Source organism: Megalops cyprinoides, chromosome 16, assembly GCF_013368585.1.
Source record: "Megalops cyprinoides isolate fMegCyp1 chromosome 16, fMegCyp1.pri, whole genome shotgun sequence".
Taxonomy (NCBI): Eukaryota; Metazoa; Chordata; class Actinopteri; order Elopiformes; family Megalopidae; genus Megalops; species Megalops cyprinoides.
Genome location: NC_050598.1, coordinates 15,471,864 through 15,495,703, shown reverse-complemented (window position 1 = coordinate 15,495,703; position 23,840 = coordinate 15,471,864).

Below are 23,840 nucleotides of genomic sequence, written 5' to 3'. Positions count from 1 at the left end.
CAGAGGCTTTTTGAGCTCTGCTGGATGAGAAAGTTTGGACTTGTCAGTGTGATGTTGCCTGAAAACGAATTCAATCGAGGGGCATAATTTCTCCCCGGAACGCACCTTCCAAAGAGCAGCATAACAGCGGTGTAGCTCTCTAAAGTGAATAAATGAGCCGCTCTTCCACGCAGCGGGGCCCTCCTTTAGTAAAAGTAACACATTTTCAGCCCGATTAGGATGACTATTTTTTTCCCTCCGTCTCACTAATGCATCACATTTCAAAGCGCGTTGCCATGGCAACCGCTAAACGTCTTAGCCTGGCAGAGGAGCGTCAATGTAATCCAGGTGAATATGACACGGCATGTCAGCCCTGCGAGGTCTCCGAGTGCTCTGAAGATCCGTGGCACATCACACCTCCACAAACTGCCCGCATTGTCCACGAACACAATAGTGGCCCATTGATTAATGAACTGGTCTTCTTTTAGCGCAAATACTGCAGGCTCGATTCCAGTGGGGAACTTCTCTTGTGCCCTTTAGCAAAGCACTTAACCCGAGTTGCTTAAGCAAACATTCAGCCATTAACTTGTGTATGATGTATAAAAATGTATGCTATGGATATGCTAGAACTAATAACACAAAAGAATGTGGAGTCCTTTAAATGCCCTGGCACAGCAGGCCCAATAGGACATTTGGCAATTTGTCTGCTATTGGCCAGTTTCCAGATCCCTCCTGCTCTTGTGTAAGCTTTTGTCTTTTGTCAGCTTTTTTCCTCAAGAAATTGTCTTTTTTTAAAAATTTTGTTCTTAATATTATCATTCCAGGAAGAGGTTGAGGTTGGGGGAAAGAGTAATGCAATGGCATGGCACAAGGCCAGTAAGCACATTAGGAAAGCTGAGTGACAGGTCTGAAAGGAGGACAGTTTAGTCCCGTACTGACTGTCCCCTGCAATTTGGAACTTCAGTTTTGCCAAGAGTTTGACAGGAGAGTCCAGCCTCAGCATCCACCTAGAATGGCAAAATTTGTCTCACTTGAAATACCATATACTGTACCTCAGGTCACCATATACTCTCATAAAATCTGTATTTCCTGTAGATATCATTTATCTCGTGATATGAAATTACATTGACACTGATATTTAGTTTCATTCATTTTATGGACAGGATGATTAACATTGAATAGAGAATGTATAATGTGAATATTTGATATTTCAAATATATAGAGAGGCTCATAGTACTGAGCGGGGCCGGGGGGGGGTAAGTAAAATTGACGCAAGGAACTAGATCCATGTTATACTTAACTGTTTTATGCAAATAGACTACTAAGAAGCTTACAATCTATTAAGATATTGCATTTGTCAGAATCAGTACTCACTTAATTCTATCTTAACAAAAAATGTTATTCAGCATATAAATTGACCAATTGCATACGTAAGTTATGTATGTTATGTATGTATGTCTTCTGTCAGCAGAAACACTTGCAAAATAAGTCTACCATTAAAATTACTGACATCAAAATTAAGTCAAGCTACACTAAACAATTTTGGAAACATTACCTGATACAAACTGGACAAAGGCTCTTCCAAGGCAAACCTATCTGATGTTTTCTAAATTCTTGTTTTTTTTTTGTAAGGGACCTCTTTGCACACCGAATTTGAGAACGATAGACCCAAGGGTAAATTAAATTGGCTTACATTTATACAAAACAATAATAACAATAATAATAATAATCATTGTAAATATATACATACATAACCACTTGTGTATAAATATAGTATAATATGGAAACTTCCTAGAAAATACTGAAATGTATAACATTTCATTAATCCTTAAGTTAAATGACAAACCTGAGGATACAATGGGTGGTATCCGAAGGTTAAACACCTTTCACAATTAAAATACTCCTTGAATTTTGTTTAACTATTGCTTTACGCCATGAGGATTTAGGAAGTCTGTGTTTTGTAAAGCCTTACTTGAATGAGGAAATTGCAAACCATGGAAACATCTAATTAGGTTCCTGTCCTGGACTTTATGGCCTCTCAGAGATATGCCTGACACTTAATTTAAGGCCGTCAGATTCCCTTTGCTTCTCTTTCAGGCTCACAATATTCTTCATAAGCACAATAGCGAGGAGATTTCGAATATATTTGTCACAGACAGAAACCACTGCATATTCTACAAAACGATATGCACATCACACTGGCACTGTAATAATACCGCATTCATTTTTGCATCCATTAAGCTCTGTATATTTAGTGTTGAGGAGAGAGAGGAAAGAAGAGGATGACGGTGAGATGTGTGTGTGTGTGTGTGTGTGTGTGTGTGTGTGTGTGTGTGTGTGTGTGTGTGTGAGAGAGAGAGAGAGAGAGGGGAAGGGAGAGAGACAGAGTGAGTTTATGTAGTGAAAAGAAACTCACACAATTTCTAAATGAACATGGTGGATGTGTATGCTGGCGCTGCTCTTTCTCATGGGTAATTAAAAGACTGTGATGTATTAATAATCCTTAAGTACCCCCCCTCCCTCTTCCTCCACCCCCCCCTCCCCAACCCTCTCCAATGGCTGGATTTATGAATGCCTGCTGTGAGGTTAAAAGAATGCAAAAGACTGTTGTTACTCATGTGGTTCCATGCATCTCGGGCTCATCTGAGTTACTGTAGCTGGGAATTCAAATGGAGCTTGCCTCCTAAGCTGTCGTTAACAAAACACAGGTCCCGTCACACAGCAGGTGTTTCCCAGTGCAGATGATCGCGTTATCTGAGGATGACCACAAGGATAAAGACACTGCTTCTCCACGCCCACAGCCTAGCACCAGTGTTGGAGATAAAGAGCTATAAGAAAGTCAGTATTAATTGAAATTTGTTTTTACACCGTGGGCTTATCTGTCAAATTTTAGCTCACAGCATTCAACCGATACACTGCTGCTTCAGCCAATTACTCTTCAATATTCAATCTGCAGAGACTGTTAGTTCCTTGTTCCTCAAGGAAGAAAATGTGAGATTCAGAGGCACAAATAAAAGTGTTTGTGTGTGTGTGTGTGTGTGTGTGTGTGTGTGTATGTGTGTGTGTGTATGTGTGCATGTGCGCGCATGTGCGTGTAGACGTGTCGATGTGGGGAGGTGGGGAGACAATGTGACAATCTTTCCTAAACAGATGATATAGAAGTATCCAGTAAAGTAATCCTTATGGAGGTTGATAACTGCCTATAAGGCTTGCCTTTCATGTGAACAGCTTCATGCTAATTTACTTTGTTACTGTCTATATCCTTGTTATTTTTGTTGCACGAAGGACATTTCAAAGTGGATGATGGACCACCGCCTAAAGCTTAACCTCGTTAAGACTAAGATGCTTTAAATCCTACCCAGGTCCTCCCCATTTCAAGACCTCTCCCTTTTACCAATAGCACTGTCAAAAGCCTTGGCGTAATGCTTGATAGCTAACTGTCCTCCTCTCAGGTTGCAGTGGTGAGTTGGATGTGCTGATTATTTTTGTACAACATCCGGAGGATCCGCCCCTACCTCTTTATGTATTCTACACAGCTCCTAGTTCAGGCCCTGGTCCTCTCACACCTGGGCTACTGTAACTCCCTCTTTGCTTGTCTTCCTGCCTGTGCCATCAAACCCTAAGGTAATTCAGAATGCAGCTGTACGACTTGTCTACAACTTCTGTCTACACTCTCCCTAAACATAGTCAAGTCACACCCCTCCTCATCTCACTTCATTGGTTTCCTCTTAGAGCTCGCATGAAGTTCAAAACCTTGGCACTGGCATACAGGACAGTGAATGGGACAGCCCTCTGACGCCTACAATTTGGCTTCAAACAATATGTACCACCCAGATCACTAAGCTTTGCAACCATGGGCCAATTGACTGTCCCTTCCCAACGGGGTTTCTCCTCTCAGAAGCGATCCCTCTCTGAACTGGTTCCTCAGAGATGGAATAAACATCACATGGGTGTCAGGACAGGGGAATCACTGGCTATCTGCCGACGCAGACTGAAGAACCACCTCTTCAGACTGCACCTCAGTCCCCACCCCCGTACACCTGCCATTTTCATTACTTGCTGTTTATTTTATGTGTAGTGTCTGGATGTGTTTTGGCTACTGTGATATAGTGACTGTGATGTATGGCAGTGTACTTCGCTTCCCTTGTCCGGCCAGGTTGCTCAAGTTAACTTGTGGTATGTCTTGAACAGTGTTATGTTCACACTCAATGGTTTGGGAGTGTTGTTAGCCTGATCTGACACTGTTGTTGATTCAACTTGAATGGATGCCTTTCTGTTCTTTTGTGCTGGAATTCAGAATAATGTAAGCTACTATTATTATTATTATTATTAGTAGTAGTAGTAGTAGTCTTTGCCCTATTTTCAAAACAGTTTTTTTTCCTTTATACCCCTCCTAGTTTAACTAAAACAACCCAAAATTGCATCTTGTCCAGGGTCCAGGGCTGCCATCACCAAGGGAACAGGGGGAATTCAAGCAGCAAATTAGTTGAGATAATTGTTCCATAATTCTGCAGATTGCTTCCAATACCACTAGCAATGCAGCACTTTGCGCTGAAAGTTTGGAAATACAAATTAGCATATAAATGTACTTGACACATTATGTAGGGGATGTGGTTACACCTAACCTACGATAGTTAAGACAAGCTGTATGCTATCAGGTCAATAGATGGAGATGTCTGTGATGGGGTGCTCAGTGTTGATCCCTTTGATAAAAGAGGCTGGAAAGCAGTAACACAAGGTAAATGAATTCAGACATACCTGGCTGTTAATCTGTATGGCCAAATACATGACAAAACTCATTTGAAACATGAAACCACTGTTGTCACCTGTCTGGACTACTGATGGTTATAGTTAAAGCTATGTTTTCCTGGCGAAACAGTGTCACTGCTACACTTCATCCAGCTTTGAAGCTACAAACCTATATTCTGCCAAGTTACAGGACAACATCCTATGCATAGTACTGTGCTTTGTTTCCTGAGAAATTTAGTTGATTTTAATTATTAATTTCAGAGCATCAACATTTAACATTTATCATAACAACTTTCATCATTTTTGCTAAACTTTTTTCCCAATAGATTTTCACACGATACATTAATATATACAAATGATACACCAAGAGTTTTTCATGCAGAAAAGGCCCATACAGTCTCCAGGATTTTTCCTCCAATGCTTGTATGTATACACTGGATACCACTCAAACGTCAGTAAACTTGTCTCATCATTAAGGACATCATTGGTTTGCCAGTGGTTTTTGCTTGTGTCAGACAGATTTCTTGACACATTTTTGATCTTATTCTCCCACTTGGCATCAAGGCTAGAGAAGGGATATGAACACTATTAGTGGCCCTTCCAAAAGGGGTCATATTACTGTGCATGGTGCAGACCTTATTTCTGTCACAACCAGTATTATCATATCTGTACCAGTTTTACTTGAATCTGTGATAGAGTTTCGGACCAAAGATAACATCAGGTACCCTATTCATTGTTATGGTGGACCACAATATATTATCAAGGAAGGTATTCTATGGACATGAATATGTCTTGTGCAAAAGGCATATATTCAGAATCTTACTGCAATATTCATTTGCTTGGCATAGATCTAGTCAATCTATCTTATTGCAATATTCATTTTCTTGGCATTTCAATTCAATTCAATTCATTTTTATTTGTATAGCGCTTTTTACAACACAAGTTGTCACAAAGCAGCTTTACATTGTTCCCAGGCCTGAGACCCCCTGAGAGCAAGCCAACAAGGCAACAGTGGCAAGGAAAAACTCCCTATCAGGAAGAAACCTTGAGCAGAACCGGGCTCATGGGGGGGCCCATCTGCTTCTGGCCGGCACTGGGCAGATAGAGTTAGACACAATATTATGCAATGTACATTTGTTATTGACAAACAATAGCAGTTAACAGCAGAGTGATTACAAGAATGTCTCCTAGGATGTCCGGGTCTTGGAATGCAGTTGGCTTTGGTGGGCAGGGCAGCGAGGTAGCAGGACTGGAAAACGAGATGAGACGCTTGGGCTACAGCTCCGGACAGGAGCCCGGAGCAGGGAATAGGAAGCAAACAGAAAACAGTGGTTAGTGGATGATAAGAATGGCAGGGATGTAGAACAGAGAGGCAGGAGAGGAGGGGCAGAGAAAAAGGTGTGCAATAAGGAAAGACCCCGGCAGGCTAACATTATGGCAGCATAACCTAGGGGACGGGAGGCAAGGGACCGGCATAGTCATGAGGGCGACCCTAAGACGGTCAACACCAGATCACGGCACAGGGTCCATGAAAGCAATGACCACTTAGTCCACCAGAGACTCTATGATCCACGCCAGCACCAGGCCATGTCCCTCAGCTGAAGGATTTACTATATAGATATGTTTTGAGCCTAGACTTAAAGGTGGAGAGAGAGTCTGTTCCCCGAATCTCAGAGGGTAAACTGTTCCACAGGAGAGGGGCTTGATAGGAAAAGGCTCTACCGCCTACAGTAGTTTTGCCCACTCTTGGAATGGTGAGAAGCCCGGCATTTTGGGAGCGAAGGGCTCTCTGCGGAAGATATGGATGAAGAAGGTCCTTAAGATAGGGGGGGGCAAGCCCATTTAAAGCCTTAAATGTGAGTAAGAGTATTTTAAAAATGATCCGGTATTTAATAGGTAGCCAATGGAGAGAGGCCAGAACTGGGGTGATGTGCTCAAAGCGTTTAGTTTTAGTTAAGATTCGAGCAGCTGCATTTTGCACCAGCTGAAGGGGTTTTAATGAGACGTTTGCACATCCTGACAAGAGGGCATTACAGTAGTCTAATCTGGATGTTACAAAGGCATGGATTAGTTTTTCAGCGTCGTTAATTGATACGATTTTCCTGATTTTAGCAATATTTCTCAGATGGAAGAAGGCAGTCCTAGAGGTGTTAGTTATGTGAGTTTCAAAGGAGAGCTCGGGATCAATAACAACACCAAGGTCTTTGATGGCTGCACTCGGGGTAAGGGAGACACCATCAAGGTCCAATGTAAAATGAGTGAGTTTGCTCCTGATTGAATTTTGGCCTATGACCAATATTTCGGTTTTGTCCGGGTTGAGGAGGAGAAAGTTTCGGGCCATCCAATTCTTTACATCTGTTAGGCAGGCCTCCATGTTTGAAATATTCAGAGGGACATCGGGTTTGACTGATATGTATAACTGAGTGTCGTCCGCGTAACAGTGGAAATTAATGTCATGTTTACGGATGATATCGCCAAGAGGCAGCATGTATAACGAGAAAAGCAGAGGTCCAAGCACAGATCCTTGAGGTATACCATATTTTACTCTGGAACGAGCGGAGGATTCGTTGTTGATGGAGACAAACTGATATCGTTCTGATAGATAAGATCTAAACCAAGATAGGGCATGTCCACTTATGCCAACCAGGTTTTCGAGGCGGTCAAGGAGGATACAATGATCGATGGTATCAAAGGCTGCACTTAGGTCTAGTAGCACAAGAAGAGAGATACAGCCATTGTCACAGGAGAGTAGAAGGTCGTTGAGCACTTTCAGGAGAGCGGTTTCCGTACTGTGGTGAGGTCTAAATCCGGACTGGAAAACTTCCAAAATGTTGTTAGAGTGTAAAAAGGCACAGAGTTGCTTTGATACCGCTTTTTCCAGGATTTTGGAGAGGAATGGAAGGTTCGAGATGGGCCTGTAGTTTGACAGGTCATTGGGATCAAGATTAGGCTTTTTCAGAATAGGCTTGATAACTGCTACTTTAAAGGGCTGAGGTACGTGTCCAGACATAAGAGAGGCATTGATAAGATTTAATAGTGGTGTGCCAATTGCAGGCAATAGCTGTTTTAGGAAGCCAGTTGGTATGGGGTCAAGTTGGCTGGTAGAGTTATTAGATGAATTGAGAAGAGAAGAAAAGTCGCCAAATTCAATGGGTATAAAAGAGTCGAAGCGCGGGGCGGGCCTAATAGACATGTCTACATAATCTGGAACGGGACTGGCCAGGCAGGAACCAGAAGTTGATGAGAATTTTTGTATTGTGTCTCTTATCTTTAAGATTTTACTGTCAAAGAAGTTCATGAAGTCACTGCTACTATAAATTGCTGGTATGGTAGGGTTAACTGATGCAGGACTCTTGGTTAATCTGGCAATAGTGCTAAACAGGTACCTAGGATTGTCCTTGTTTCTCTCAATAAGAGTAGAGAAATATTTGGATCTGGTAGCTGTGAGGGCAAGCTTGTAATTTAGGAGACTTTCCTTCCACGCCAGGAGAAAAACCTGTAGTTTGGTGGAGCGCCATTTTCTTTCGAGTTTTCGTGTGGCTTGTTTGAGAGCACGAGTATGGTCGTTATACCAAGGTGCTAGCTTCTTGTCAGTGATTTTCTTCCTTTTGAGGGGAGCAACGGCGTCTAGAGTTTTACGCAAAGTAGAGTCGATTCTGTCCGCGAGTAGATTAATTTCAGTTGAGCTGGGGTTTGAACATAAACTAGAGGAGATTTCGTTGTGCAGGTAGTATGATGTAGGGAGCTCGTCGATAAAGGCATTTGCTGTAAGAGAGCAAAACGTGCGCCTGGAAGAAAATCTCGGCTCCGAGTATGTGAAGCACGTTAGTGGTAAATTGAAAGAGATGAGATAGTGGTCGGATAACACAGGATTGTGTGGCATGATTTCCACCTGGTTAATGTCTGCTCCATATGTGAGGACCAAATCAAGAGTATGGTTGCGGTAATGTGTGGGTTTGTCCACAGCTTGATAGAGTCCAATGGATTCGATGATGGACAAAAATGCTGTTCTGAACGGGTCATGTTCATTATCCATATGGACATTAAAGTCGCCTACTATTACAGCTTTTTCTATATTGACAACCAGGTCAGATAGAAAATTGGCAAATTCCGATAAGAAAACACTGTAAGGGCCAGGTGGCCTGTAAATTATAACAAGGGTAAATAGCTGAAATGCAGTCTTGTCAGGATGTGCAAAGCTAAGTACTAATAGTTCAAATGAATGGAAGTTATAGCCAGGTTTAGGGGTGGCACAGAGTTTGGAGCTGTGTATAGCAGCAACGCCGCCACCTCTACCAGTAGGTCGAGGGACCTGGTGATTACAATAACTGGGAGGAGTTGATTCGTTGAGAGCAACAAAGTCATTAGGTTTAAGCCATGTTTCAGTCAGGCATAAGATATCAAAATGGTGATCAGTAATCAATTCGTTTGTTAATAAAGCTTTAGGTTGTAGCGATCTGATATTTATTAACCCAATCTTAAGGACCATTTGTCTACAGGTAGTACTTTCAGGTTTGGCAGACTTAATTTTTATTAAATTATCAGCACAAATGCCCCTACTGGATGTTTTTAAGAAGTTTGGGACAGAGGGTCGTGGAACAGACACTGTTTCTATGGGATTTTTAAGTGGTGGTTCCAGGGAAAAAGCAGACAACTGTGTAGGACAGGAAGTCTGCTGCCTGGCCTTGGCCCTGATTAGTCAAGGTTTAGTGGAATTCAGACTATGATCTATGTTACTAGAGATGATAGCTGCACCCTCCCTCGAGGGGTGGATGCCATCTCGTTTTAAAAGACCAGGCCTCCCCCAAAACTTGTGCCAATTATCTATAAAACCCACGTTGTTAGAGGGGCACCATTCAGACAACCAACGATTAAGTGACGTTAATCTGCTATAGATCTCGTCACCGCGCCGCATGGGGATGGGGCCAGAGAAAATTACTGAATCCGACATTTGTTTGGCAATCCTGCACACCGACTTAATAGTTAACTTTGTTACTTCCGATTGCCTCATGCGAACATCGTTAGCGCCGACGTGAATAACAATTTTTGAGTATTTCGCTTTACTTTTACCTTTAGCTTTAGCCAGCACTTTCAAATTGGCTTCAATGTCGGAAGCTCTGGCTCCAGGAATGCAATTGACTATGGTCGTTGGTGTCGCTACGTTCACGATTCTAAGAATTGAATCGCCAATAATCAGGGCTCTTTTAACAGGCTTCTCAGCAGGTGTGTTACTGAGGGGGGAGAACCTGTTGGAAACGTGAACCGAGGGTTGGTGGTGCACCGGGGGCTTGCGCTTGCGTCTATTTTCCCGAACCGTAACCCACTCGCCTTGCTGCGAAGGCTCTGCCGGGGTTGAGCTAGGGGAAAGGCTAATTGACGCATCCGGTACTGAAAAGGATTCGATAAACTTTTCACTAGCTTTAATCTCATATAAGGTGCGGATGCGTGCTTCTAATTCTGCTACCTTCTCCGTCAGCCTAGCGTTAAGCTTGCATTTAACACAGGTGAAGTTGGTCGTAATGGCGGAGAAGGAATAACTAAACATGTTACACACAGAGCAGGGGAGACAGCGAGAGGGAGGAGAGCTAAGGATTGGAGAAACAGAGCTGCGAGAAGCCATCGTATGTAACTAGTGGCTACTTACGTAGTTTTTGCGAGGGTGTCGAAAAGTAGTGTCGGCGAGTACTCCGGGTTTGGGTCCTGGCTGGGTCCTAACCGATCGGCGTCTTGCGTCTGGCGTTCGGGGAACGAGCAACAGGAAGTGCGGGGAACAAGCAACAGGTGAGGAGCAGCAGGTAGCGAGCGAGAGCGAGAGCGTCTGGAGCGAGAGCGAGAGCGTCTGGAGCGAGATCCTTAGATCATAGATCCTTATCCATGGCTTAGCAGGCATCCTTACCAACCATAAAATGTGCTTGCAAATGCATGTTACCCATTTAAACCCAGTAAAGTATATCCCAATAACAATCTTACCCAAAATTCTTACTTTGATGGGTTATGTTAATATACTAGTATTACAAAGATTGCAGCCTCACCCAAAAATCTGTCTATTATAATCTGCAATTTTTTACCCTAAATGGCCATCTTGCACTAAAGCACATCTCATTAACAAACACCTTTATTTATACTAAGGGCAACCACTTAATTTCATCAAAAAATGAAAAATGAGAAATCATTAAACACCTACAGAAAGCGGTGCTTTCTCCACTACCCATACCCTCTGATCAGATATTGCACTTTAATCTCTTACTTAAACTAACACACTCATGTGGAATGGATTTTACCAGTGATAATGAGGGGCCTGGTGCTGTTGAGTAGGTAGTGGAAGGGAACAAGATGTAAAGTGCTACAGCCATAGAGCTTGAGCATTAAGCAAATACATTTACTGAAGACCAGATTATACTGAAAAACACAACAACTTAATATAAAATGTATTTATATAAAATATAATACTACAGGAATAAGTTTGAGTTGGGTGCTGAAAATATAAATATCAAGAATATGAAAGATTAGGAGAACAAGTAGTGGATGATGTAGACAGATAATATGGTGGCCAAAATAGCAAGCACATTTTCTCATGAAATTCACCACCTCCACACTATGTAGACTGATATTATCCACTTAACACAATCCTTAAAATAGAGTAATAAAATCAAGGACATTCAATCAGAAATAAGGAGATTATTTGTGGCCTTAACCCAGAATTCATTAATCAGAAGTATTTCTAACAAAAGTCTTATCTAGCAAAAATCAGCTGCTACCAATTCTAAATTACACTGAGCCTTTAATTTTGTATTTAAAAGCAAGAAGAGAAAATGAACCAATTTTCTCATCTTTTTCATTTGGTAAACTCAAAGGTATAGACCCAAATGCACAGGCAAATACAAATCACAAGCACAACAGGTACGCAGACACATGCAGACATCTGTGCGCGCGCACACACACACACACACACACACACACACACACACACCGTGCGCACATGAATGGACTTATGCAGAGAGGGCTGCTATTTTTTTTTTCCTGCAATGAGTTATTATGCTTATTTGTCTCCTTTTCAGGAGCTGTGCTTGGACACAGCATGGCTGCCAGTTTATCAAGCTGTGTTCAGTTCATTGAAGGCTTTGGATTAACCTTCTCAGTATTCTGTAAACTTGAACACAAAAGATTTCAACAGGATGCACTTCCTAACACAGCACAGTACAACCGCTACCAAATTAATGACGGAACACTTTCCTTCTTTTAATATTCGCATCGGCGAATGCAACCCCGGGTGATGACAGACAGATACATTTTGACGTTGGAGGACATATAAAAGAGCCCGTGGCTGATGCTAGAACTGATCAATCAAAGCTGCCTCAAACTGAGCGCAGTGTGAGGTGGCCGAGGATGGTAATGAAGTGTTGCAGAGGCCTTGTGCTATACTGAGGCTGCAGGAGGGGATTGACACCAAATCGATCCCCCCAAAGTCCTGAGTGGCTGTCAGAGGAACACAGACTGCACATGTGCCTCAGTGCTTTACTGTGGTCAGATGAACCATGTACGCATACTGTGTGGTCACTGACAGGGTGTCAGAGAGCATGATCCATCCACCCTGCATCATATTATTACTATTATTATATACGATGATATAAAATGTTACATTTATAGGCCACCCCTGGTAGTAGTAGCATTGTTGTTGATAAATAGCACTAAAGGTATAATATAACATAAAAAATACATCCTGGGTATTTTCTTTCCACTTAAAAAACATATACTTTAATATTAATAACATTTCAGTGTTCAAAGTCGTGCTTCAGTGCTCATTTTCACCATTGCACTCACTGTTAAAGTGATCCATAACTGATACCACGACAGTGACACAGTACATCTAGGTCTTGCTTACTCCTCTGCATGTATTCATGTGTCATCAAGAATTTATCAGTACAGTGCCTCTCTCTCCCTTTTCCCATCCCTCATGGAAACCATTTATTAAGACAGCTCACTATAAAAACATGCAATAGATATTGCAATAAACAGGGCACTACATTAGAGCTTGTATCACACTGCATGTTAAGGTATGTGTATGTGTCTTGACTCATGCAAGCATACATGAACATGCATATGTGCCTTGAGGGTTGGGGTTTGCGCTTGTGTATGCGCGCATGGAGCATGCGTGTGCATATGTGCAAGACTATGTGCTTGGGTCTTTGTGTGGTTTCATAGTTATATACCATGACTTTTATGGGGACATACTATCAGTTTCACGGTTATATAAATGCTAACTGAAGATTAATAAAAAGCACCGCTACAGTTTGCAAAGTAAGCACTTGACTGTTACTTGCCATGTTTGTGTAGGAAAGGTCAAGAACATTTTTGTGTTTTTAATGCAGCACTTTCAATACAGTACCAACACCACAGGTTCAGAATAGAGGTACCACACAGCACCTTTAATGCTTAAAATACAATTACTGTGGAAATGCTTTGCACAAACTTTGCAAACCACACAGTTTTATCAGGCATTTAGTGTGGGGCAATTTGTACATTAGGCATCCACAAAGATGAAGTCATGAAGAGACAACACGTTATCAGTCTAGACAAACTTGGCCTGATAAAAGCATTTTTGTCCTTAAAGTGAAATGAAACAAACAAATCCATCAATCAAACAAATTAAACAGTAAGTTAATTCAGGCCTTTTTAAGAAAGATAATATTATTCATGAGATTGCACCTAATCTGAATTGTACGTTTATAATAGAAAATTTTGTTACTTGACACATTTATATTATGTTAGTCTTAAATATCCACGCTCTTCCATTTACATATAAATTGCCAAAAAAAAAAAAAAAAATCAAAACATGGTGCATAATTTATCTTGCACAAGAGCACTGGACAACAATCATTCTCATGTAGAAATTATCATTGGCTCAAAGTACTTGGCATGCTGTATAGTTTTTGGAATGATTAGGTTTTTGCTTATCCAGAATTGTAATGTTTGTGTAATGTTTACTTTAGGGAATAATGCAATTCATGGGTTTTACAAAGACACATTTTCAGGTTGTTTATACATATGCAAATTAAAGAGAGAGATACAAATTAGAGACAAAACTAAAGGAAGGGAACAGTTTGTGTTTATGACCTCCATTTTGTTGGAAGATGACTAAATCCTCGAAAAAGGAAAGAAAGCACACTCGGGTGAGCACAGGAAGACTGAGACAACATTCTTGTCATCCAGAAATGAAATGTCCATAACTGGCAAACATGATGAAATGAGTCAATAAATATGGTAACGTGAAGTCAGATACGCTGTGCTTATGTTATAACAATGACAGAAAAGAAGGGCGATGAATTGCATAATGAATTGAGTTTCACTGCTGTATATGTCAAGATGTACAGCCTCCAAGAACTTGATTTATTGGTACCACTTGTGAAGTGGTGGATGTGACCTGCTGCTGTCAAATTAAGACCCTGTCCTATTCTGTGACATGCGGTTCGTGTTGCCTGGTCACACTCTTAAGAATTGCCATTTTGATTAGCTAATTACAAGGTGCACAGCAGTGAAGAGAGGGTTATGTAAAAATAATATTGCATATTTAGAATCACTTGCAAGGACTTTCTTCATGCACATATAGAAGCATGACCACGTGCACTCACACACAGAAACACACAGACATACAGACAGACAGACACACACACATACACACACACAAAGATTACTTCTAATTTGTACAGTGACTTTTATGAGCTTTGCAGAGGTGGATCAAAGGCAGAGCATGTTTTCTGAGAGCATATTTCAGCTCCCAACCTTTTAATTACCTGGTCAGAGATGCAGAGGTAGCTACATCATCAAAAAGTACCCAGAGCAGGTTCCCCACATTTCAAAGGCTTCTCATTCATTTTAACCAGCCTGCAGAGCTACATAAGTATAATCTAACCAATACACACATTGCACTCCCCGATTTGGGGGTAAACTTGCTAGCTAGCACAGTTTCACAGCTAAGTTCCCAACACCATGTGAAACAGTAGTTACAGTTAATATTTTACACTGTTAAATGTGATATTACTTTATTCTCTTTTCATGTGGTAGCATTGTAAATAAAATTACTCTTCACCATTTTGCTCTGGATTTCTGGCTGTACATCTTTTATTCTACCATCACCAATCAGCTCATCCAGTTCCAATCGGTCACACAATCCTCATAAGTTGGGTCACTCTCACAGTCCTTTGCAAGAATTCTACATTATAAATATAGTGTGGCATCAACCTATAAGGGACTCATATCTGCCTGCTGTAAAATTAGGTAGGTAAGCTGACACCAGACCCAGTAAGCAAGTGGAATCAGGGGAGGGGAGAGGCTGGAAAAACAATCAAATCCGCAAAATAATCAAATGCACCAGAGAACAAGGGCTCAGGCGAACCCCAACACATCAACCTCGACACAACAACCTCAAGGCTTAAAGCTACCCAGGACTGCTATTTGTGAAATGGTTACCATTCCTTCTGGTACAAGTTGTGCCAGGGCACACAGAACCACCAGTGCTGTCCCGAATCTTCTCTCAGTATGCAAAGAACAAAAAATAAACACTCTGGAAGGTGGTAAAGCTGCCGTTTTGCTCTGATCTTCACAATGCAGTTCAAATAAAAGGATTTAGGTCAAACTGTCAATACCTTACCCTCTGCAAACAGAGATTGCAAAAGAAGGAAAAGTAAAGTGGTGCTACAGATCTTTGAATTTAGTGGGAATCCATTTAATTGTATCCTTTAAAATGCAGGTTTATTCGCAAAGTAGGCTGTAATTCAAAACATAATTCAGACAATTTGTTCCTCTATGCAAGTGTCATCATATAATTCCTGCAAATTCTCTTCAGCTGATTTTTAGTATGGTTCACATGTGTTTCCATTCATTTTGGACAGTTCACAGCCTTCACCTTCTAAACTGGCTGCAATATTTACTAGAATGGTTTCTCTGATTGCCTTAGTAGTTTCATGCTGCTTGCTGATGTCTGACCGAAATTCTACATGTGGAATTGTAGGCAAATGAGAAAAAGTATAGACAGATCTACAAACCATGCTGGCAATACATGAGTTACATAAAGATGCACTAAGTCAACTAGGTAATTTATAGACAAAAAAGATAAAAAAAAGAAATTTGAATCTTGAGAGTGCAAGAGACTATAAAAATGAACAAGTTTCTAAGAACAAAAGTAACAAACAAGGACAGCTGCAATAGCAAATTAGCAGCTGTGTTAGACTTGAAAGACCTCAGATTTGACACATTAGCATCAAACTTTTAATGTATGCATTATCATATTCAGAACTGAATATCTGATGAAGATCAAGTAAATGACCCAAGACAAAAATCATGTCTGTCTAATCTGTTTAAAGTAATTAATATTCTGTTCCTAAATGGGTAACTCAGCCTTGCAGGGATGCATAATTGGTTCAAGTTTCTATGGAAACACAGTTTGTTTGATAAATGGAGGTGCATTTCATTTTCTGCCTTCCATTAAAACAAAACAAAGCAGAAAAATAGCAGTAATCCAAAATACATTTCCACATTCAAATGTGAACAAATGTTTTAGCACTCATTTAAGTTTTAGCAGAAATCAATTTCGAGGATTAAATAAATCTCAAAGTAAACTGGACATGGTAAACTGTCTGGGCTGCACTACATGTCCAAACCTAAAATTTGACTATGTATACAGTAACAAACACTTTAAACTGTCTCTAAGAATATCATCTAATTCACTTGGATAAGAAATGTTCTAAACGGCATGAAAAAGACATTTGAGATGAAAATTGCTTGCAGGTTGATACCAGAAGTTCTTCCCTGTAAACTGCAGATAATAATTTAGTCTTGGTGCCTTTCTTTCAACAGGAAGGTTTGACATCAGGATGAATGCAGCCCTAGGATTGTTTAAGACAATACTACCTTAAAGCTATCCTTACATACCTTATACATAAGAAGAGACTTGGACCAGCAGATACTGTGGCCTATCAAGTGCTCTTATTTTTTCTTGCTTGTTCTTTGCACTACCTCCACAGTGAAGTGGGTGTATTTACAAAATGAAAAGGCAGTGTACTTCCTCTATCCTCCTCAAGAAGTGTGAGTAACAAATTGCTCACTTTCATTATGATGTAGAATCCATCTCAGAAGCGGAGCGGAGACTGCGAACTGAAAATACCAATTCCTCGCATGGTACCAAAAATATAAAGGAATTATTCAAACATATTGGCAGGAGCAGCAGTGTCTGGACACAGCACACAAAAAACTCAACTTTCCTGATAAAGTCAAACTTCTGGTTATTCAATCCCACAGCACACAGAAAATTAAAATGAGAAAAAAAAAAATCTATTCTAGCAATAGCTACTGCTATTTTCAATTACCGAGAACTGTCAATGAAATACATGAACAGTAATTGCTTTCCTAGTGTTGCTACATAATTTAATAATAATCAAAAGAACAATTAATTGAGAATTGTGTTTTGTGAGTCACAGTATATTACGGGTTGTAGTAAATCCTTCTTGGTTCAAGCCATTGCTGAGGCAGAGGAAGGCAAAAGGTGGACACAGTGCAATCAAGGCACAACAGTGAGGAAAGTGACGTTCATTTGAACAATTGGTTTCAACGTTTCAGATGATTAGTTTAAATTTTTTTAGATAAATGAACCATCTATTAGTCTACCCTGAATGTGTTGATCATATACATAAAAGACATGTACCTATCTATCTATATAATAGATAATATATATTTTAGTACCTCCTGTGAGTGGGGCATGTCTGTCACCATCCAAGTGTAGAATTACATCCAAGTGCATTTCAGATTGGCATACACAGACACACACCATCCCTCTCTCATAGATATTTTTACAAAGTGTGGTGTGTGAGTGAGAGTTTATTGTATATGTATGTGTGTGTGGATATAGGGGCTGTTTGTTCAGGTGTGTGTGTGCAAATGTATGCATGCATGTGTGTGCGCCAGCCCTATGAGTATATTCTGAATTCTAACAAGGAGATGACTATATGCACAACCAATGCAGTCACTGTGAATAACATAGTTGAGTATGGCTTTATCCACTGTAATTTCCATCCACTTTCCATGGTGTAAGGAATACAACAGGACACAACTACCTAAGTCAAATTCATTTAGTAGTATGCTGAAGTAAACATGTTTACTACTGCTACTGTATGATGGTTTTATGTATTAATTTTTACATACATGTACAGGGTGTCAACAAAATAATGGAAACACCAAACAATATATACATATTTACCAACTGATAAGAAGTTGGGCCACCTTTTACAAGCTATAGTGTCACGCCCTCCCTGAGCAGGGATGTTGCAAGCCTGTCAGCCTTGGCGGTCTACCTTCCTACAGACGCCAGGCAATGTCGTTGTCTTAAGGGGTTATCGCTCTATCCCCGAAACCTCTCAGGGCGGCGTGCAGCTAGTACACATTCGGCTTGCTTAAATACAACAGAAAGAAATATAAGACTGACGTTACCTACGGTTTCAGACACGGACGCCAAAGCTTCGCCCTTTCCGTGGCCAGCCCGCACCAGTCGCCCCGCGACGGACAGCCCGGCCTCGGTGTAGCGAAGAGAGAGTAGCGTTCGCTGGCTTTCTTGCGTTTGCGTTGTTCAGTTTTAATATCTAAAAGGTCCTAGTTCACTTCTGTTGTGCTTGCTTGTGAGCGTTCTTCCGTTGGTCGCCTTCCCAGGACTTAACATATAGGAAAGGAGATCGCGCCAAAACGTTGCGGTAGAGTATTCAGCTTTCCCGCGGGAGGCCAGCTTCAGCAGTCCACATTGGTCCACAGTGGCAGCCACACCGGTGCATGCGCAACCCCACCGGAAATAGCCTCATTCCATGGATCGCCCCGAGTGATAGGGTCAAACCACTCATTAATTAAGCAACGCCAACCCTCTTTTCATATTGTACCAAGCAAGCCGAAGTGTTTTAGGGACCCACTAATACTAACAAGGAAATTTACTCAAATAAATCTGACAAACAGGTATCAATAATAATAACAGGCTCATCTGGGGACTAATAAGATCTCCTGGCACTCTCAAGGGTCATTTCAGATCTCACAGGAAATGGCCTGTCCGTAACAATAGTATATGACACAAAATATGGCAACACACACACACAAACATCTGAAGACACAGCTCTTCCGTGCTCACCTGAACACCTGAAACACTACCAGCTAAAGTACATTATTATGTCTTAATCTTAGTTTTCCTTAAAAAATTCAATGTACTTGTATCTCTACTAGCTAGCTTGTACCTTGTCTGGCCAACTATTGAAACTTGGTCATGCAGCACTTCTAATATTGCTCCCTCCTTACATGGCTACTTGCTTGTGTTGTACTCTGCCACAGAAAATCAAGACTGAACAGAAGAGGCCTCCAGATTTAGCTTGCTAGCTAATAGATTACCATACTTTCTTTTACAAAAATCATATGCTTACATGTGAAGACACAGTCAAAGCTACAGGTAATGTGTTCAGAATTGACTATGACATCACAAACAGCAGTGCTGATAAGGCTCAATGATTTTGGTAGTCATGTCAAACATGGTAGCATAAACATTTGCACCTAGTCAGCTACCAGCTTCTACCCAGCCCAGGGGTGAAATTAAGATGCTGTGTTACTGTACATACCATGATGGTTAAGTGCTTTGGATGGAGTACAATTATAACAAATATTGTCAAACCAGAAAGACATTAAAATTAATGACAAATACATGTTTTATTAACTGTTCCCATTACTTAATTCTCTAAAAGTACCCAGCAAGAAAAATGTGGTATTACAGATATGATCCCATATTCATGTCTATGTTTCCCTGTTGCTCTATGAAACAAGTGCAATACAGTTGTGCCATCATCTATGCTTCCACTCGATTTTTGACTTTTATGTGTACTTAGAGTTGGTAAATTAATTGAGGTTACTGGAAGCTGGGTAGAGTGTAAAGGAGTGAAACCAAAACTGACAGTTTATCAGTGCCAAGTATGTATAAATAATCTTGCATTGATGCTATAAATGGCACTGCACCAGTAAGAATTTAATATTTAATTGGACTCTCTCCACTGATCCTAATTGTGTGGGCTCTGCTCTTTTCAAGTAACCGCAAGAGGAAGAGCTTAAAAAAAAAAAAAAAAAGGAAAAACAAGATGAGTGGGCTGTGGAGTAAAAGCAGCAAAAAAGCAGCAAGCACACAGAAGGAGACAGATGGGTTGGAGAAGCTCACCTAGTTTGGGGCAGATTAGTCTGGGAAGCTGTGGAGAAAGAATAAAAGAGGTGTTATCACTGGGGTGAACAGAGACATTCTTGAATACTCCATACTGGATATTCATACACTACTCGTACAATACTCTTTGCACACCTTACTGTGTGTGAGTACTGATAGATGCAGAAAAGCTTCACATTTGCCAGTATACAGTGTTGCGGTAAATGACAGAGGACATGCAGCTAATGTGCCAACAAATCCTTGTCAATACAGCATAAACATCTTTATGGGCAGCAAATATACCAAATACAGTTCTAATGATTTTACATTTGTATTTAGTTTACCTTTTTGTATTCTATACTCTTTGGCAAACCTCAATTCCTATGATGTAACTTGGATCTACTGTCGTGCACAGAAGCACTGTAATGTCCCCATCCTTCAGGTAGACCAAGAAAATTAGAATACTGGTCATTTGAAATTGCCTTTACCACAGGGTGGGTGCTGGCACACTGTCCTCTGGCCTTGGGATAAATGCTGTGGTCTTCTTTGTAAAGTGCTTCATTCATACCTTTATTGTTCTTCTCACTCCCTGTAAAACACTGCTGACTGTTCATGTTTGTATCCAAATTTTGCAGGATCAAGCAGTCAAAATGCAAATGTGCATTACTGTTTTTTTTTTTTTCTGCTGGTGTGAATTTTGAGGGCGCCACGTACAGGAAACATAATTAAAAGGTGTGAGAGATGAGAAGGGAATCCCCTTCAGTAAGCTCATAGCTTCCCGTTACGATTTTTTTCTTAATCCACAAACCGTAGATACAGTGCAGAGTAAGCTTAGGGAACTGCTGTTTTTCAACAATTCTGAACAAAGGCGCACACTAGCAAAACATGCAAATACTGAAGCAGCTATGGCATTAACTTCACATGATTAATTCAGATAATTACTATATGCAGCAAGGTGTGATATAGAGCAAGGCACAGAATTTATGAATAGAGGAGTTAAAGATCAATTTTTCAAACAAGCTTTTTAAACAGTAATTAGCCATTACAATATAGTATACAAAAATATATTGTTACTCTGAGACAGAGGTCTAGGGCATATTTGCCACCATCATCTGTTTCCGATTAGCTTGTTGTTAAAAAGGCCAATATACTGCCCTGCCCCTGCTACCGCTTGTAGACACTGCAAAAGCTCATTTTGGTCTATAGCCCCTAATTATCCAAAACCGTTTTCATTTTGTTCGGAGCCGCTTTTAGGGAATATTGAATTAAATTTGCACTGCATAAAACAAATAACATCCATGACCGTGTTTTGATTCTGTCTTAATGACACACTCCCACTACCCGTGCTGCTCCAAACTACCCAAGGTGTTGACAGCAAAGCCCATGTTCAATTCAAGAGATTATTCTAGCCTGAATACTGAGCTAAACACATGCTCTGTACTCCCATCTCTGAACAGTAGGCTCCTGCAAAAGGCATGTTTTGCTTTTTTTAATTGGATTTTCGTAAACTGTATTTCCAGAGTCTCTGGGAGTGTTAGTCAAAAGACAGCAGTGCAATATATGCTAACATACTACAGCTGACAAACATCGTGATAGTCACAGGTTTGTGGAAGAATCATTTTAAAACTACATAGAAACTACACTGCAAAAAATAGCCCTTCAAAAATAAGAAATAAAATAATTAATACAAGGTGTTTTTTGCTAGTAATAAGTGAAAAAATCTGCCAATGGAACTAGTGGAAATACACTTGTTAAGATTTCTTGAAAGGGATCTTAAAATTAGGTGGAAAAAAAACTAATTTTGATCCATTTTTAACTGGTATTAGGAAGTGTTGTGTCATGCAGTTTAAAAACCTTCTGACTTGTCAAAAAGGCTTGCTTAATCTGATATACCACTCAAAGTAAGATGTTTTCAAGACAGTTTCACCAAACAAGATATTCAAGATGCACCGTCTAAAAACAAGTCCTTGTAGCTCAAGGAAATTTTGCTTGTTTCGTGACTGTGTCTTTTATTAAGTGTAAAGAGATATTTTGACTTGAAAAGAGACAAATATGCTTGGTGAGATTTGGATTTTTTGCAGTGTAGGTAAAATAGCAGAATAGATAACCATCAAAAATTAGAAGGAAAATCAGAAGTTTTGGGTATGCATATAAATTCTGGTCTACCTGAGAGAAATGAGCTCCCAGATTATCAAATTGATTGATACAAATAGCATGCAATAATTCACCTGTGCATTACCTGATGTATCTCATTGATGTTTCAAGATGGATTGACAGGCATGAAAACAGATGAATGAATTTCTTACAAGCCTCCCAAGATTCTAAAGAGGCATATTTTGGTTCCAGAAAAAAGTTAACTGTGGTAACTTTTAAAGTTACATTTTTTGGTACTGTGCTGAGTGTTGTCTGGCCTGTGATTATGAAATGGGTTAATTATTTTATGCCTACAAATAAGTGAAGTACTGTAGCGGTAACCACTTACCGCACTCTGAGTATGCACCCATGCAGGCAAGATAGCTAACTACTGCTAACCCAAAAAGGTATACATAGTGGTAAGTGTAACATAGTGGCAGTGTAACATAGTGGTAAGGTACAGGCCTTGCAACTGAATTGTTGCTGGTCCGGTTCCTTGCTGGAACACTGGTGCTGTACCCTTGGGCAAAGTACTTAAACCCCAATTGCCTCAGTAAATAACCAGCTGTATAAATGGATAACATGTAAAAAATGTAACCTATGTGATGACACTCTGTCACACATCTCAAGAGGTATTTGAGTTTAAAATTATTTCAATAGTACATGTCAGGAAGTCTGATATTGTTATTCACTAGATAACTACTCACTATAAATTCTATTTTGACGCTAAAGTTTGAGCTTCTATTTTTAAATCTACAAATGTACATTTTTTTCTCACTGGCCACTAATAATTATCAGGTTATTTCCATAACAACAAAGCAACAACACTGAAAAAAAAAACAAAGGCTCTAAAACTTGCATTTGATTTTATCAACAGAAGAATAGGAATGTGCAACAACAAAAAAGGGGTAGCCATATACTGTACCTTAGACATAAAATACTACAATGAAAAACACTGACCCGCATCACTGCCCTATTTAAGTTACATATTAATTATCATTCAAGAACTGTGAACACTGTGACACAGTCCAGCTCTAATGAAACACCATTAAATGAACCCATGACCATATGTACAAGGGAAGTGGGCTGGATCTCATGAATCACATCATACCTACAAAACAACCTTGACCTTATCTGCGGCTTGTGATGAATATCAGGTCAATTAGGCCCGTGGCGCGCTCATCTTCCCTCACATTTGACCTGGGAAAAATTGCTTCGCATTTTGACAGGCTGACACTAAGTGCTAGAATTAGACCATTAGAATGCATTACATGCTACTCCAGGTACACTAGCAGAGACTGTGAACGCCACAGTTGAGCAAACGCTGTTCAAAACCTACTGTATGTGTCTGCACGTTCAGAGATGACATATTCGGCAGTACATTTACAAATTGTTCATTTTCATGTAAATTTCAGCCAGCATTAATTTAGATAATCCATGACCACTATTGCTTCAAAACAAAACTATAAACTATAAAACTATCTTCCTTATGAATTTGGATAAAATGCACCTTCAATTAATAATTGTCTTGATTCATGTTACCCCCTCTGTCTAGAAACCAGGAGTGGTAACCCCTCTATGTTAAAAAATATTAAAACAATACTGCCAGGTTCAACGGTCTTATCTGTAGACAGAATTAGACCATATTCCATGTGAGCTTACTTTATCGTAATAGAAAAAAAAGTCTTTCATATGACTGCATCCATTGTTCAATCACAAAATCATTTCTCCTGAGGCTTTCTCGATACAGGCCAGGACATGCCTGGGTCTGCACACC